Genomic DNA, 19,100 nt, shown 5'->3' on the forward strand with positions numbered 1-19,100 from the left:
CACTACCTTCAGGGGGAGGAGGAGAGGTCTCTTTGGTTCAGCAGTCGTCACAGCCGGCAGCATCAGCACTCACTACTTTAGATGTTGACACATCCTCTGCTGAGCCGGCTACTACTTCGACGGACCTTCCTCCAGGCAGCGCCAGCACACGAGCCTCCACGACAGCTACTCCTCCGGTCAGCTCAGCACCAGCAGGCACTTCAGATCAGCAGCTACCTTCAGTCTCCGAGGATCCACCGTCCGACGACGACGACGACGATGACCCTGATCGCTTTCTTGCAGTACCTCGTCAGCTGGATCCGTAGATCGCTCCTTTTTGGGCTTTGATGCCAAAGGGGGAGAGGGAGTCAGGGGGAGGGTAGCATTAGAGAGAGCTCGTGATCAGGACCTTGATGTTTCTTATTGTATTATATTTGGTGTTAGTTCATGGATATGTACATTTGTCATTTGAGCATGCTGAGCTTTTGAGACATATCTATGGATTTCGTTTGAGCCATTGAGTTCCTTGATTCTCTCTTTTCGAGTTTGCTTGTGTTTATTCATGCTTTATCTTTCTCGCTCTCTCGTTATCTATGTTTATGTTGTCATCAATCACCAAAAAGGGGGAGATTGTAAGCATCTAGGCCCTCAAGGTATGTTTCGGTGATTAATGACAACCATTATTGTGACTAATGAGTTTGTGCAGATTTATAGATCATTATCGCTCATTTGGTTATATGTCAAAAGAGGCCCCTAATTTCCATTATTCAAAAAGGCGATCTCGGCATTCAACTCAATAATATGTCAAGACTAAGGATCTTTCTAGTCCTAAGTGTCATAAGGTTGAGAAGGACACTTAGGTTAGTATAGGTTTTATAGTTTTGTAGTGATCGCACTATTAAGAGGGGTTTAGGCTTAGTAACTTGAGCATGGACATGGTCATTTGAAAATGGATGCACACAATGGTCACTCAGGTTTCTAGAAGCTCAAATTAGTTGTTCTCAACTTATATCTCAAGAATATTTGGATTTCATTCAAGACTCAAGTCAGAAAAGGCAAAAACAGGAAAATCCTTAACACCGGTTTAACCGACGCCTCACATTTTCTATACGTCGGTTAAACATGGTCTACAGGTCAGGACAAGTCAATACACCGGTTAAACCGACAGTATTTGAAATTGGACGTCGGTGCAGTTGTCCAGAGACTCGGTTTTCAGTTGATCAGTGGACAAATACACTCACCGGTTGAACCGACGCTATTTGAAATTGGACGTCGGTGCAGTTGTCCAGTGACTTGGTTTTTCAGTTGTTCTATGGATGACTACACTCACCGGTTAAACCGATGCAACGACGGTTAATCTGCCCAAGCTGTAACGGCTAGTTTTCAGAAGGGGCAGTTTACATTCACCGGTTAAACTGACGATGACTATTGGAGGGACGTCGGATTAACCGGCGCTACGCAGTTTTCTGGTAGCTTTTTCTCCAACGGCTCTATTCGTGTGAGCTGCCTATATATACCCCTCCAATGGGTCATTCTAATACTCTTGACACTAGGCAACACCCAAACACACTTACTATAGTCAAGAGCCACCTTGAGCTTCATCATTTCATACACTTGTTCATTCAATCATTCAAGAAGTAAGATTAAGGACTTGAGTAGAGAGAAGCTTGTGTGCATCCATTCTTGGTGATTGGTTCTTGCTCAAGTGAAGGCCTTAGCTTGTTACTCTTGGTGATTGGCATCACCTAGGTGATCTTGGTGATCGAGGTGATTCTCGCGGAGCTTGCCAAGGATTGTGGAAGCCCGGAGAGGAAGATTGTACGTGGCTTGATCTCCACCACACCGGGATGGTGAACGGAGACTCTTAGTGAGCGCCCTCGTCTTGGTGACTTGGGAGGTGACAATACTCTTTGTGATTGTCACAACGTGGATTAGGGGTGTGTGCCAACACATCGATACCACGGGAAAAAATCCGGTTGTCCCTTGTCCTTTTTACTTATTCAAGCATTATCTTTCATGCAATTCATTCATGTGCTTGATTTAGGGATCACTAGTTAGCTCTACCTTGCTAGGCTTTATCTCTTTTATCCTTCCTAGCTTGCGTAAGTAGTTTAGTTACCCGGTTGGTGAATTGGTGCCTTTCTAGTTTTGCATAGGTTAAGGTTGCTTTATCTTGTTTTAAAAATTGAAAAAGGCCCAATTCACCCCCCCTCTTGGTCCATCGATCCTTTCAACTCTTTTGTTTGACAACAGATTATGCATGCATGTACTATTCGTCCTCACAACCAGAACAACTGCCGAATATGTTCGGACTTACGTAATTAATTCCGGTGGCATACCCATACGTCTCTCACTATAAACTAATCGGTAAATCCTACGAGTCCTAACCTCGTAATCATGGTTAGTGTACCTGCAGAAGAACACATATATATATCATGAACCTTTCATGGCAGCACGACATGAAAGCGTCCCCAAACAGTACTGTTCACTATAGAAACAATATCTGTACAATTACCGCCGTACAGACAACGTTAGCATACGTTATCGAAACAACGTATTCACGGGGGGGTACCGCAAAATGCGGGGGTATGAACAGCGATCGCCATACCCTGCGCCAAACCATATACTCCCAATATTATCAACCTAAGTTGGTATATTGGCAGCATCTCAAGTAAGCCACTGCTTGAGAAACAGCGTTCGGTTCGCATCACCGACGGCAAGGCTAACTCCCCAGTTAGCTGAGGATCCTTACCTTCTTACCTCATGATCGTAGGTGTCATAACAGAATGTAAAGTTGAATTGTACAGGAATTTAAATTTTAACAAAAAGTAGTGCTGCAAGTTAGAACTATCTATACATATATATATACTAGTAGCCACCTGATATTTCCATATAAATCCCTAGGGCTTTACGTTCTAGGCATCAACCTTAGCGGATCCAACGTACTTGGTAAACTCATTTGCTGGCAAGTTTTATCCCAAAAACACTTTTTAAGAGCTTTTCCAGATGTAAGAGTAAACCTACAGCACTGATACCAGCTATGGCAGAACCGCCTTAATTACTCCGGCTCAAGTGCGCTAATGATCGCTATATAGCTGGCATTAACTCAACGCACTTCAAACGGAACAATTCTTTAGTCTGTCGGGTCTCCGCCCGATACAACCACGGTTCAACAGGATCGAAGCAGGTTTACCTTGCACGAAGGCGAGTTTACAATCATAGAATAGCTCATTAACTTTTAATTTACAGTCATTCAAACTTTATTACAAATCAGGTTCAAACATAAGTAAACTTATACAAACAGTGTTCAAATGGGGCACTCAATTGGGCGGCCAGGGAGTATCACCAATGCTCCCTGAGCGAGCCACAATCCTAGCCACATCTCGAGACAGCCGGAGCTCGTGGCTCGATGGCGGCGCCCCATGGCTGCAGCTCGGCCATGGCGGTAGCGCGCGTTCCGGCCATTCAAGCCATGGAACAAACGCTAATTCACCTCTACTACGATCCACCACTTGCTCTTGTCCCCCTAAACCACCTAGATCAGACCCAAAAGGCCGGAAGAAGGTTGCCCACCGGAGCCGATGGACGGAGGCGTTCGGAACCGAAAAGAAGAGCCAAAATCCGGCGAGGGTAGAAGCGAGGGTGGCCTAAGAAGTGAATGGATGGGTAGCGGATGTCGTCACACAGCCCTGGGCACAAGCAATTGAAGGGGGATTGAAGGGCGGTGACGGGAGCTCGTCGGAGATGCGTGGCGGTCATGCAGGTGGTGTCTGCCGACGTGGAGAAACAAGGGATGGCCAGCGAGGGGGAAAGCGGGCACCAGGAGGGAGGGCCGAGCGACGCGTGGAGTGGGCGAGCAGGAGGTGGAGGCGACACTCTGCACGACGGCGGCCGGGGGGAGGAACTGCAGCGGCGGCAGAACAGCGCAGGGGAACAGAGAGGCTCAGGGGAAGGAGAAGAGAGGGAAGAAACGTCTATGGGTTCATATGTAAAACTAAAAAGATCTAAGGGCCTCACTATAAAGTAAAAATCCCCGTTGATCCAAAGCTCAAATAGAAAAGTGCCCAAAATCAAAGTTGTAGAGTTTTTCAAACTCTACAAAAATGCTTTAGGGCTCAAGTTCCAAAGCTCAAAGTTTGCAGCTTTACAAGATAGATTTCGAATAGAAGTAAAATTTGAATTACCTTGGTCCTTACCAAGGTGAATTTGATTAAATTTTGAAAATTATTGGAAAACTTTAAGGAAGGTCATGATGACTTGCATTCTTACACATTGGTCCTCAAGTAAACACAAAAGTTACTTTTATACATCACTTACTTTACATAAAAGCCCTTTAGATTTTGTTTTAACTACACATAGATCCCTACCTTTCCACCACAAACCCATTATTCTTAAGATTTAACCTCCCTTTTTCACTTCTCTCCCTACAAGGATAAAAATTTGACACTTGGTATTATTTTTCTCCTAGGTCCCAGTGCTACCTTCTATTTAACCCAAATAACACTTAAGAGCCTATATTTTATATAAATTATAGATATACCCCTAGCCTTTTGTACTATCCCAAATATACCATAGTAAGCATACATACAAGCATACATATATCATACCCAAACCTAGTGTCCATGTCTTCCTATTACCTAAATGTCACACCGGCCGCCCCCGAGCGCCTGCAGCTCTGCTTCCCTCGTCCACGCGTCGTCTTGTCATCCCTTCCACCGCCCGTGTCCTTTCCGCTGTCCTCCCCTCACCGTGCCACGTTGGGCTGCCAGAGCCGAGCAGCTGCCACACACCGAGGCTCACCGACGCCGCCCGCCGTCGTGGGCTCGGTCCGTGACCACTCTCTCCTCCTCTCCCTCTCCTTTCTTCCAATGGAGTTGTGCTTGCCCAATAAGACCAAGCTGAGCTCCATCCTTCTATTATTTCTCCCCCTTTCCTCCTCCCTGCGACCACCAGCACCGAAGCGCCGCCGCAAATCTTCCGCCGGAATCCTCCCCAACCGCACCACCCCGCCCAGATTCCGCTGTCCCAGAGCTTCCTCACCTCCTCCCCTTGTTCCTTAGCTTGATCCAGTCCTGCTCCGGCCATCCCCCTCGCCGGAATCGCCTCACCCCGAGCCGCCCCTCATCGGCGCCGCCCGAGCTCAGCCTCGTCATCGACAGTACGCTCCGCCACCTCTTCGACCGATCCAAGTATGGAGATCGATTCCCCTTTGCCCCCTGGTGCTCGTGCGTGCGTTAGCCCCTCCTGTTCGCCGGTCCTTCATCGGGAACGGCGACGCGCCGCCACGGCCGCCGCTCCTCCCCGTCGTCAACCCCGGTCCCCTGCTAGCCGTTGTGCGCTTCCACCTCCACAACACCCCCTAGGCCTCGTAGGTCCTACCCCACCGGCCCCTCCCCGCCGACGAGAACATGCCGGGGCCGAGCGGCCGGGCAATGTCGAGGCTGGGCAGGGACTTGTCCGTGAGAAGGAGACTCCTTCTAGGGACCCGAGCGCAAAAAACCTAGACCCCCCTCTCTTGTGTATCTGTTATTTCATGTGTGTATGCAGCTGCCTTGTAAAATTCTTAGAAAATCACAGAAAAATCCAAAAATTGCAAAATTAGTTTTGTTAGAAACTAGATTTCAAACCCTACAGCTTTTGTTTATGAAGTTTGATATGAAAATAAATAATTTTGCACCTATTTTAAATCTAAGGTTAAAAAGTATTTTGTATATAACTTCTACATTTTAATTTTGCTTCTCATGATTTTTGGCATGTAAATTCTATGAGCTATGTGTAATCTTGTGTTAAAATTTCAAACTTAGCTTTGTTTTATAACTTAACTTCTTTTGAATTTAGGCAATTCAAATTTGAAAAGCTTTAAAGTTAGCTAAGCATGTTCTTTAAACCTAATTAGTTAAGATCTTTGTATCATCCTCTAATGTGTTGATGACTAGTGTGTAATTAAATTTCCAACACTTTATGCATCTATTTACTTAAGTTTTGACTTTAAAGTGGAATTTAAATTCAAATTCAAATGTTCTAGTTTCTGTTTGCAATAATTTCAGTACTAAGTTATGACTCAATTATGAAGAGTTATTTCAAACCTAAACCCTTTTATGTCATGGACTTATATGTGATGACTTTATTTGTTTGCAACTTTGTTGAGACATAAAATCTTAAATTCAAATCTTGTCTTACTTAAATTGTTGCATCTCATATAGAATCAACGACGCTCGACGACGGAGATTACGAGTTGATCTTAGGACAAGACCAAGGGTTTTCTGAAGACCCAACACAAGCCGTCGAGGAACTAACTGAAGCCCCGAACCAAAGTTCGGAAGTCTCTGACACTCCTGTCCCCAATCCCACTCAAGAAGGCAAGCCCCGATGCATATCCCAGTATTTCAACTTATTACCATTTCACTTATGTATTATATATCTTGCATTATGTCTAGGAGTTGAACTGAAACCCTAGTTGCATGAGATCTTAGGAATCCAATGTATTGTACCCGAGTCCTTATCGCTTAAATGCTCTGCTAAATAGGACCAGTAAAAGTCCGGTGAATTCCTGTCACTCGCGCGATATAGGAGTTGCTTGTTTACAATTCTGCAACCACTATAAGGATAATGGACAGGGTCATGTGTTGTATCATGACCTGAAGGTTTACCCTGTCTGTTTCGTTAAAAGTGGTTAAGGTCGCAGCATGTGGTAGTGGTGGCTAAGCGTTTGAAAGTACTAGCCACATACCGCGAAATATGGTAAGCAGTAAGCCTAGTACCCAAATGGGCCCGGCAAATGGACACGTTTCCACCACTCGACTTTTATTTTATGTTTACACACACTGACGTGTGGGAGTACATTCTGCATGGCAGATAGGAATACGGGTTTTGTAGTCGCGCTACAGACGTATGTCCTGCACAATTGGTGTGCGTACAGTCCTGCAGTCGCTTGTGGTGGCCCTGATCCATAACCTGGAATATGAGGGAAACGGTTGCTTTGGAACGATCTTTGGATGTTCCAAGCGTGTGTGTTAGGTTTACCTTGTAAGGTTTGAATTCGATTCAGAATCGTCCACCTCTCATGAGGATTGAGACTGCTTATCCCTTTTACAACATAGAGTAAAAAGTGTAATTGGTGATGAAATAATTTTGATGGGTGATAATATCTATCTTGCTTGTTTAGTATAAGTGCTTACCTAGATGGCTAAACAAGCTAGAATCTGAAAGCTAAAACTTGATAGTAGGTTATACTTCTAGTTGCTTTTTTTGCTAAAAATAACTCATAACCCTTACAATGCCTTCATGAGTCTAGTTACGGGCTAAAGTATACCCAAACTCGGGTAAGCCTTGCTGAGTATTAGAATGCTCAGCCTTGCTAGTATCTGTTTCAGGTATAACTTTCAAGAACTCCATGGACAACCCTGCATGGCCAACTTCTGTTCCTTTTAGCTGGTCCGTGGAATGGGACCCGTCCCTAGCTGGCAGTGACCCTCCTGAGTGACACCAGGCCTTGGGCTGAGCATGGTGTCCACTTTCGCGACGTGTGTAGTCGCGTAAACTTTTCTTTCCGCTGTGAGTTTGGACAAGCTGCTCTGCTTGTCAGTTTGAACATGGTTTGTATAAGTTTTATCCAAGTTTAAACCTGGTTTGTAATAATGCTTGAATATCTATAAATTAAAGGTTGATGAGCTATTCTGTGATTGTAAACTCGCCTTCGTGCGAGGTAAACCTGCTTCGATCCTGTTGAACCGTGGTTGTATCGGGCCAGCTGTTCCGTTTGAAGTGCGTTAAGTTAATGCCAACTGTATAGCGATCATTAGCGCACTTGAGCCAGAATAATTCAGGCGGTTCTGCCACAGCTGGTATCAGAGCCGTAGGTTTACTCTTACATCTGGAAAAGCTTTTAAAAAGTGTTTTCAGGATATGGGAAATATCAGGTGGCTATAGTATCTATATATGTATAGATAGTTCTGACTTGCAGCACTCCTTTCTGTCGAAATTTAAATTCCTGCACAATTCAACCTTACTTTTTGTAACGACACCTACGCTCATGAGGTAAGAAGGTAAGGATCCTCAGCTAACTAGGGAGTTAGCCTTCCCATCGATGATGCGAACCGAACGCTGTTTCTCAAGCAGTGGCTTACTTGAGATGCTGCCAATATACCAACTTAGGTTGGTTATATTGGGAGTATATGGTTTGGCGCAGGGTATGGCGATCGCTGTTCATACCCCCCGCATTTTGTGGTACCCCCGTGAATACGTTGTTTCGATAACGTATGCTAACGTTGTCTGTACGGCAGTAATTATACAAATGATGTTTCTATAGTGAACAGTACTGTTTGGGGACGCTTTCATATCGTGCTACCATGAAAGGTTCATGATATATATATATGTGTGTTCTTCTGCAGGTACACTAACCACGATTATGAGGTTAGGACGCATAGGATTTATCGATTAGTTATATAGTGAGAGACGTATGGGTATGCCACCGGAATTAACCACGTAAGTCCGAACATATTCGACAGTTGTTTTGGGTTGTGAGGACGAGTAGTACGTGCATGCATAACTTGTTAATAATCAAATAATGTAATACTGCTAAGGATGAATGGTATGTTGTTTGTATTTGGGAAATGTGCTGATAGAGTCCTAATGGTAGTTTTAAGTTGGGTATCTTAAAGTACCTTAGGCTTCCATCTGATTTTCAGTCCCTGCTGTTATCAGAATTGATTATCCCGTTCTATTTATCTTGTACTTTCTCAGCAAGGTAAAAAGTCTCACCATTTGCATTTCTGTTCCAGATGGCAGCCCCACCTAATGTCTTTTGGGATCCGGCAGGGCATCTTCATACAAATGCCCTGCACTGGGAGGATTTTCCTCGTTTGCTTTGGGAATCCCTAAGGTCGTTTGGTTATACTGACCCTCCACAGTATGATGCAATGGAATACCAGGAAGAGGGCATCTATCGAGCCCGAGTCAAAATGATTATCCCTCAACACCCGCATCGTTCCCAATGGCAACCCATTGAAATTGAAGTGATGGGTTACCGGATTGTGGATACCATTGAAGGGGCAGCACTAGAAGCTATCTATGTCTTCTGTAATCAACATCCCGGGGAAGTCGCAGGACAACCCATTGGTTTATTTGCTACAATAGATCCTAGTGAGTCAGAATGGAATCTCAGGGTAATTCCTAAGAGTCACAGATTGGAAGGTTCACCGGAAGAAGCACTTCAAGGGATGATGCGTTTCATGAATGTGCAGTATCATTACCAATCATTGCTACGTCGTGAGATGGGCCAATTGGTTAATGCTGCGCGAAATCTCCATAGGGAAGCTACTAGACATATCACCCAAGTGGATCAACTTCGAGCTTTGGTGATTAAGAAAGATGGAATCATTACTACCCAAAATGAGACTATTCATCACAGGGAAGATCAAATCAATGAAAGTGATGCGACGATCACCCAACACAACACAATCATTGAATTTCTTCAAGAGCAGATTCATGATCTTATCCTCGAAGTGGATGATGCCAATGCGCACATAAATGAGCTTCAACAGCAGCCTGTACCTCCTGTAGTACCGGCACCTGAAGAAGAAGAGGAAGATCCCGAGGAAATAGAGGTGATGAGGACATCAACTACAATACAAGAACATCCACATCAGCAGCACTAGAAGCATTCCAGGCGCCATCTACACCACCAGGCGCACCTCCACTCCAGGCCCAGGCACCATCCCCTACACTTAGGCCAATTACTCCGGCCCGTGCAAGGGAATTAAACTACATCATGCTATTGAAGAACGAAGGCCCAGAAGAATAGCAGTTGGCCCAATAGGAGGCCCAACCTTCACAACCCTAGGCGTGAACAGTACCCGCGGTACTGTAGCGCGCCGCCCCTCCTGGCCGCCAGGGGCTGCGTCCCCTATTTAGATAGACTCCTTTTTTATTTTCAGACTTGAGTTTTGTTTTACATCTAGCTTTAGCTACTCTCGAACACGCGCAAATACGCACTGTCCTCGTGTGATTCAGAACTCCACCTTCGAGTGATATTGTGATTGCTCGCATCTTTTTCTTGTTCGTTCTTCGATTGCGCACAGGAAACGATCTTCATGATTAGGCTGATCTTGCATCAACAAGGTCGGTAACCACAGGGAGTTGGTTCAGCGATTGCATTGGTGCTTCGGGCTCGCTCGTCGTAGTCGGATCGTGAGGGTCATCTTCCACCAGATCGAAATTATCTCCACTCACCGAAAGATCGGGCACTCTGACTCTATCAAGTGGTATCAGCTTTCCAGGTTGATCGGTGAGTTTATCGAGAGATTTTTTTTCCCTTCCTACAGTCCACAAAAACCAAAACAAAAATTTATTTTCAGGTTAGATCTTGTCCCAGCAACCTTTTTAGCCTCGCGCATTCTTTCAATACTTTGCGTTGTTGAATTTGTGTGCTTTACACTTCAATTGTTGCTGGTTACTTGTGTTTTTGTTTTCTCATAGCCTTGTTCCTATCTCTTCACACCCTAGTGCGCCGCCCTTCCATCTTGCTGCTCGCCTTCCTTTTTGCCCCCACGCACGCCGCAACCCTACAACACACGCCGCACCCTTTTCCCCTGGTCACACGTGCCGTAGCGCCACCGGCCCTGTTCGTCCTCCCGCAGGCCTGTGTGAAAGGAAAGTCAAAAAAAAGGGAAAGAAAGCAATCAAAAAAAAAGGAGAACAGAAAAAAAAAGGAAAAGCCGAAAAAACAGTTTTTTGTTGTGCCTTCTCCATCTTTGCCACCTTCCTTGCATCTGTCCTTTCGGTTTCACTTGTTTCCAGTAGCGTTTGTACTTGTGTTAGCACTATAATTCAACTTTGCGTCTATTGTTTGATTGTGCTAATCCTTGCTTTGAGTGCAGCCTACTCAGAACTCCACATATTTCTACGACGAGCAGTTTTTGTTTCTCCAGGCAATCGCTCCTCCAATCTTTCATGAGTGCCACCAGTTGGTTGCAGTTCGCTCCTGTGTGTGTGTGGTAAGAACGGATAAGAATTTGATAAAAGCACTTTTGTGAGCGCATTACACCCTTCTAGTCGTAGGATTTTGTTTTGTGTTTGCGCTAACCATGGCAGGAGACGACAACAAGATGGATGTACCACGGTAGGACATGCGGACACAAGTTGATGGACTTCTCGCGGACATTAAGACGATACATGAATGGCTGGACTCCACGGTCACCTCGACGAACCAGCGGTTCGATCAGCTCGACCTCACGCAGACGGCCACCCGGAACACGCTCGACACCATCATGGCACGACTCGACGCATTGAACACCTCGATCACGGAGTTGCAGAAGGATTATGGCGGTGATACTAAGCAGGACGATGGAGATGCTGGCAACCGCCGCGATCGTGCTCGCCGCGTGGTACGTCCCCCCGCTAATGATTCTTTTGCTAAGATTAAGTTTAAAATTCCCTCTTTTAATGGTAAATATGATCCTGCTGCATATCTTGATTGGGAACTAGAGGTCGACCAGAAATTTTCATGCCATGATATTCCTGCTAGTTCTCAACTTAAAGCTGCTATTAGTGAATTTACTGACTTTGCTTTAATTTGGTGGCGTGAATATAAGCAAAAACATCCCCCTCCCACCACTTGGACTCAATTAAAAGCTACCATGCGACACAGATTTGTCCCTTCATATTATGCACGAGATTTGCTTGAAAAAAATGCAGTGCTTTCGACAAGGTCAACAATCTGTTGAGGACTACTATCAGGAGCTACAAAAAGGTATGATTCGTTGTGGTTTGTTTGAGACAGACGATGCTGCTATGGCACGTTTTCGCGGTGGTTTGAACCGCGAAATTCAGGACATACTTGATTATAAGGAATATAATGATATGACCATGTTGTTTGCATATGCTTGCAAAGCTGAACGTGCAGTGCAGGGTCGCCGCTCAAAGCCATATTCTAACTCTTTTGCAGGAAGAAGCTCGGCAACCAGCTCAGCGCCTGCCCTACATGCGCCATCCACGACCAGCACTACACCGCGCGAGAGGTCGGCCAAACCTGCAGCACCCCCGTCCACAGGCGCTGCTCCTTCCACAGGACGTACACGGGATATTCAGTGCCATCGTTGCAAAGGATTTGGGCACATGATTCGGGACTGCCCAAACAAGCGCACCTTGCTCATACGTGACAATGGTGAGTACTCGTCCGCTAGTGATTCCGAGGAAACTCATCATACTATGCTTGCCACTGACCATGCAGCTAAGGCGGAGGTACATGTCAACCCGGGCGACGCCGATAGGTATGAAAGTCTTGTTGCGCAGCGTGTTCTTAGTACACAAGTCGTCCCGCCCGAGAAGAATCAGCAACACACTCTGTTCCATACAAAGGGTGTTGTCAAGGAGCGGTCGATTCGCATCATCATTGACAGCGGCAGCTGCAACAACTTGGCGAGTACCACGCTGGTCGAGAAGTTGTCATTACCCACTCGTAAGCATCCGAATCCATATCACATTCAGTGGCTTAATGATGGTGGAAAAATTAGAGTAACACGGTCGGTGCGTGTCCCTTTCTCCATGGGTGCTTATTCTGATTTTGTCGATTGTGATGTTATTCCCATGGAGGCATGCTCTTTGTTACTTGGTAGACCTTGCCAATATGATACTGATAGTTTGCATCATGGTCGTTCGAATCATTATTCTTTCATGTTTAAGGGTCAGAAAATAATTATACATCCAATGACACCTGAACAAATTGTTAACGATGATCTTGCTCGAGCTGCTAGGAATGCTAAACAACTAGAACCATCACCATCGACTTCTAATTCTGAAATCAAGTTGAATGCTCCTGTTTTACTTGCTCAACGTGCTGATTTTGATGATCTCCGCGATGCTCACTTACCCTGCTATGCACTTGTATGCTCTAGTATGCTCGTTTCACTTGATGATGCACCGTCTTTGGATATTCCCCCTGCTGTTTCTAACCTTTTGCAGGAGTACGCTGATGTGTTTCCCAAAGACTTGCCACCGGGTCTTCCTCCACTCCACGGCATTGAACACCAAATCAACCTCATCCCCGGCGCTCAGCTTCCAAACCGCGCCCCGTACCGTACGAATCCGGATGAGACAAAGGAGATCCAGCGCCAGGTGCAGGCATTGCTTGACAAGGGTTACATCCGTGAGTCTCTTAGCCCTTGTTCAGTTCCTGTGTTACTTGTTCCAAAGAAAGATGGATCATGGCGTATGTGTGTAGACTGTCATGCTATTAATAATATCACCATTCGTTATCGATATCCTATACCATGCCTTGATGATATGCTAGATGAGCTTAGTGGTGCCATTATTTTCACTAAGATTGATTTGCGTAGTGGTTACCACCAGATTAGAATGAAACTGGGTGACGAATGGAAAACGGCTTTTAAAACAAAATTTGGGTTATATGAATGGTTGGTTATGCCGTTTGGTTTGACTAATGCTCCCAGCACCTTTATGCGTTTGATGAACGAAGTTCTAAGGCCTTTCTTAGGATTGTTTGTTGTTGTCTATTTTGATGATATCCTTATTTACAGCAAGACTATGGAAGAGCATTTAGAACATTTGAGTGCTGTTTTTGATGCGTTGCGTGCGGTTCGCTTATTTGGTAACATGGAAAAATGCGTCTTTTGCACGCAACGTGTTTCGTTTCTTGGTTATGTTGTGACTCCACAGGGCATTGAGGTGGACAGCAGCAAGATTGATGCCATTCGGGAATGGCCTACACCGACGACGGTCACACAGATTCGGAGCTTTCTTGGACTTGCAGGATTCTACCGTCGGTTCGTCCGTGATTTCAGCTCCATTGTAGCCCCTTTGCACGAGCATACAAAGAAAGGTGCGCCATTTGCTTGGGGCGACTCGCAGGAGGTAGCGTTCAACACTTTGAAAGATAAGTTAACACATGCTCCCCTCTTGCAATTGCCTGATTTTAATAAAGTGTTTGAGCTTGAATGTGATGCTAGCGGTATTGGGCTAGGTGCTGTTTTGTTACAAGAAGGAAAACCGGTTGCTTATTTTAGTAAGAAATTAAGTGGTGCTAGCCTGAGATATTCTACATATGATAAGGAGCTTTATGCTTTAGTTCGCACTTTGCAAACATGGCAGCACTATCTTTGGCATCGCGAGTTTATAATCCATTCTGATCATGAGGCTTTGAAACATATTCGTACCAAAACAAATCTGAACCGTCGTCATGCTAATTGGGTAGAATTCATTGAGTGTTTCCCTTACATTATTAAACACAAGAATGGGAAGGAAAATGTCATTGCTGATGCTTTGTCTCGTCGATATACCATGCTGTCCCAGTTAGATTTTAAAATCTTTGGCTTGCAAACTGTGAAAGATCAATATGTCGATGATGCTGATTTTAAAGATATCTTAGCTCATTGTATGAATGGCAAACCATGGGGCAAATTTCACATGCAGGATGGGTTCCTGTTTCGCGCTAACAAGCTGTGTGTTCCAGCAAGCTCGGTTCGTCTTTTGTTGTTACAGGAAGCACACGGAGGCGGTCTCAAGGGATACTTTGGCGTCTACAAGACGCATGAGATGTTGGCCGCCCATTTCTTTTGGCCCCGGATGCGCCGTGATGTCGAGCGCCTTGTTGCCCGCTGCACTACTTGTCAGAAAGCTAAGTCACGACTGAACAACCATGGTTTGTATATGCCTTTGCCTGTCCCTACTTCCCCTTGGTTTGATATTTCTATGGACTTTGTTTTGGGATTGCCTAGAACTAAGAAGGGGAGGGATAGCATTTTCGTGGTTGTTGATAGATTCTCCAAAATAGCTTATTTTATACCATGTCATAAGACTGATGATGCTAGCAGTGTTGCTGAATTGTTCTTTCGAGAGATTATTCGTTTGCATGGTATTCCAAATACAATAGTCTCTGATCGTGATGCTATGTTTCTCAGTCATTTTTGGAGATCACTTTGGAATAAATTGGAAACTAAATTGCTGTTTAGCACAACTTGTCACCCTCAGACTGATGGCCAAACTGAGGTGGTTAATAGAACTTTGTCAACCATTCTTAGGGCCATTTTAGACAAAAATTTGAAATGTTGGGAAGATTGCCTGCCTCATGTTGAGTTTGCTTATAATCATGCAACACATTCTTCTACAAAGATGTGCCCTTTTCAGATTGTTTATGGTTATATTCCTCGGGCGCCTATTGATTTGTTTTCGCTTGATGCTGCGGACGCCCCACACATAGATGTTGTTGCCCATGTTGAACACATGATTAATTTGCATGAACAGACTCAATAGAATATTGCTGCTGCTAATGCTAAATATCAGGTTGCTGGTAGTAAAGGTAGAAAACTTGTTACTTTTGAACCTGGTGATATGGTTTGGCTGAATTTGAGAAAGGATCGTTTTCCTACTTTGCGCCGTTCTAAATTGATGCCTCGCTGGTCCTTTCAAGGTACTAACCAAGATTAATGATAATGCTTATATCCTTGACCTGCCTGCGGAGTTTGGTATTTCCACTAGTTTTAATGTAGCAGATTTGAAACTGTACGCGGGAGAAGATGAGGAGTTGCCGTCGAGGACGACTTCGGTTCAAGAAGGGGAGGATGATGAGGACATCAACTACAATACAAGAATATCCACATCAGCAGCACTAGAAGCATTCCAGGCGCCATCTACACCACCAGGCGCACCTCCACTCCAGGCCCAGGCACCATCCCCTACACTTGGGCCAATTACTCGGGCCCGTGCGAGGGAATTAAACTACATCATGCTATTGAAGAACGAAGGCCCAGAAGAATAGCAGTTGGCCCAATAGGAGGCCCAACCTTCGCAACCCCAGGCGTGAACAGTACCCGTGGTACTGTAGCGCGCCGCCCCTCCTGGCCGCCAGGGGCTGCGTCCCCTATTTAGATAGACTCCTCTTTTATTTTCAGACTTGAGTTTTGTTTTACATCTAGCTTTAGCTATTCTCGAACACGCGCAAATACGCGCTGTCCTCGTGTGATTCAGAACTCCACCTTCGAGTGATATTGTGATTGCTCGCATCTTTTTCTTGTTCGTTCTTCGATTGCACACAGGAAACGATCTTCGTGATCAGGCTGATCTTGCATCAACAAGGTCGGTAACCACAGGGAGTTGGTTCAGCGATTGCATTGGCGCTTCTGGCTCGCTCGTCGTAGTCGGATCATGAGGGTCATCTTCCACCAGATCGAAATTATCTCCACTCACCGAAAGATCGGGCACTCCGACTCTATCAAGAGGGAGTCTCCGTGATTGACTCTGAGCACGAAGACCCTGTCATCAGCCCCCATCATTCCTCTTCGGGTAGTCAGTCATTAGTGGGAAACTTTGATGACTATTAGTTGTGGTTGAGTGAGTGATAGTCTAGTTGTAACTAGTGTAAAAAGATGTGACATAGGTAGTGTGTAGTTTATCTAGATGTAGAGCCACTTGTTGTATATGTGGCATGTGCTTTTAGGCAAAGGTTTGTAGTGGTTTGAGTGTGTTGATATAAGATGTAAGGATTATCAGTGTTTATATAACAATCTAAATCTTGTGCTTTGTTATCCTGCTCAATGACCTTGCATCTGTTCTGAGTGGATTGAATGGAACATATGAAATTACATTTCTATCTAGTAATTGCATGTTATCTGAAATTGGAGTAAGACTATGGTTGATAACGGATACCTCCTTTGTTTCAGATGGTTGGAGCTACTCGAGGAACCCCTGAAGGATTCTGGGTAGGTCAGCCCGGTGGTTCCCAGCAACCGCCACCGCCACCTCCAAATTTGGCCGAGGTTATGGCCCGGCAAATAGAGCTTCTTAACCAACTTGTACAAGCTCAAATGGGCCACTTCCATCAGCAACCCTGAGGCCGAGGTGAACCCCTGTCAGCCAGTTACCAGGACTTTCTCAGCACTCAACCTCCATTATTCCATAAGGCAGATGAGCCTTTGGATGCAGACGCTTGGCTTCGAACCATCGAGTCCAAGTTCGCCTTATTATCAGCTCCATGTTCAGATGAGAATAAGGCGCTCTTTGCAGCCCAGCAACTCCGAGGCACTACCCGTTTATGGTGGGATCAATTTCATGCTATGCAACCTGCCGATCATGTCGTCACCTGGGATGAATTTCGGACGGCGTTTCGCGCGCATCACATACCGGAAGGACTCATTGAGCGAAAGCTCAATGAATTTTTGAATTTGACCCAAGGTACCCGCACCATTACGTAGTATGCACAAGTCTTCAATCACTTGTGCCAGTATGCAGGATCTCATACGGACACTGATGCCCGCAAACGTGATCGCTTTCGCCGAGGCCTGAACACCAAACTTAAAGAATGGCTGAATTTGGTGAAGGTCGATAACTTCAACGAACTAGTCAACATGGCCATTACTCAGGAAGACTGCATTTCAGCCCACAGAGCAGAAAAGAAATGGAAAGCACCTGCAGGGCCTGCAACTCCACAATCGTCAAGGTATCGGTTGGTTCAGAGTAATGCCCCTCGAGCCCCGTCTCGAGGCAATTTGCCTGGCAAATGGGTAGCCCGACCACCCCAACAGGCACAATTCAACCGACCACCACCGCCACAAATTCAACAGCAACCACGACAAGGTCCGCGGCCGAGCTTTCCACCAGCCACTCCAGGAAACAGCAATTATCGTTGTTTCAATTGCGGAAGCCCGTCCCACTTCATCAAGGACTGCCCTCAACCTAGGAAATCTTTCCAAGGGCAGGCATCTAATCTGATGAACAAGGGTAAGGGCAAGAGATAAGTGGTCCAGGTCCGTCAAGGGAAGGTGAACCTCACCACACTCTCTGAGCTTCCCGAAGGGACACCGATAATGATGGGTACATTTTCTATCAACCATCACCCCGTTACTGTTCTTTTTGATACCGGTGCCATCCCTAGCTTTATCAGTATAAAGATTGGAACTAAAATAGGCTTAGATGATTATCCTGTTAATGGAGTATATGTGATAACCACTCCAGGTGGTAACCTCTCTTCAAACTGCATTTGTAGATGGTGCCAATTCAAATGGGTAATAATCTGATAAGGTCAGATCTACTACTATTAGACCTAGAAGGAATGGATGTTCTTTTAGGAATGAATTGGATGACCCAGTACCATGTATCTTTAGATATTCCTTCTCGAACTGTGGAGATAGGTTCACCAGAAAATGAGCCTACTCTTCTTTATCTTCCACAACCAAAGTACTTCAACTCTTGCACCTATGCTACATCTGGGGTCAAGCTAAAGGATATTCCAATTGTCTGTGAATATCCAGATGTCTTTCCAGATGACTTACCTGGAATGCCCCCAGATAGAGATATCGAGTTCATCATAGAACTCCAACCTGGCACAGCCCCTATCTCTAAGAAATCTTATCGCATGCCTCCTAACGAGTTGGCTGAATTGAAAATCCAACTCCAAGACCTTTTAGACAAAGGTTTCATCCGTCCAAGTGCATCACCCTGGGGTTGTCCAGCCTTGTTTGTGAAAAAGAAAGACAATAGCCTAAGGCTGTGTGTGGATTATCGTCCTCTCAATGCGGTAACTATCAAAAACAAGTATCCCCAACCCCGCATTGACATTCTTTTCGATCAACTAGCCGGAGCTAAGGTATTCTCTAAGATTGATCTTCGTTCCGGCTATCATAAAATTAAGATCCGGCCCAGTGATGTTCCAAAAATAGCTTTCTCTACTCGATATGGCCTATATGAGTATCTAGTCATGTCATTTGGTCTCACCAATGCTCCAGCATATTTCATGTATCTCATGAATTCTGTATTCATGCAAGAACTCGATAAATTTGTTGTGGTCTTCATTGACGACATCCTGATTTACTCTAAAACTCCAGAAGATCATGTCAAACATCTTCATGTCATCCTTCAGCGATTAAGAGATCACCACCTGTATGCCAAATTCTCCAAGTGTGAGTTTTGGTTAGATACAGTAAAATTTCTAGGTCACACTATCTCTGGTGACGGTATATCCGTTGACCCCAGCAAAGTACAAGAAGTGAAGGATTGGAAAGCTCCCACAACAATCCATCAGATCCGTAGCTTTCTTGGTCTAGCTGGCTATTATCGTCGGTTCATCCCGGATTTCTCCAGAATAGCCAAACCTATGACCGAACTACTGAAGA

At 45.2% G+C, this 19,100-nt stretch overlaps 1 pseudogene; it reads left to right on the plus strand.

The window, feature by feature from the left end:
* Positions 1-11,105: 11,105 nt before the first annotated feature.
* LOC112890566 overlaps positions 11,106-19,100 on the plus strand; it is a 112,264-nt pseudogene continuing 104,269 nt past the window's right edge.

The sequence above is a fragment of the Panicum hallii genome, chromosome 4, assembly GCF_002211085.1.
Source record: "Panicum hallii strain FIL2 chromosome 4, PHallii_v3.1, whole genome shotgun sequence".
Taxonomy (NCBI): domain Eukaryota; kingdom Viridiplantae; phylum Streptophyta; class Magnoliopsida; order Poales; family Poaceae; genus Panicum; species Panicum hallii.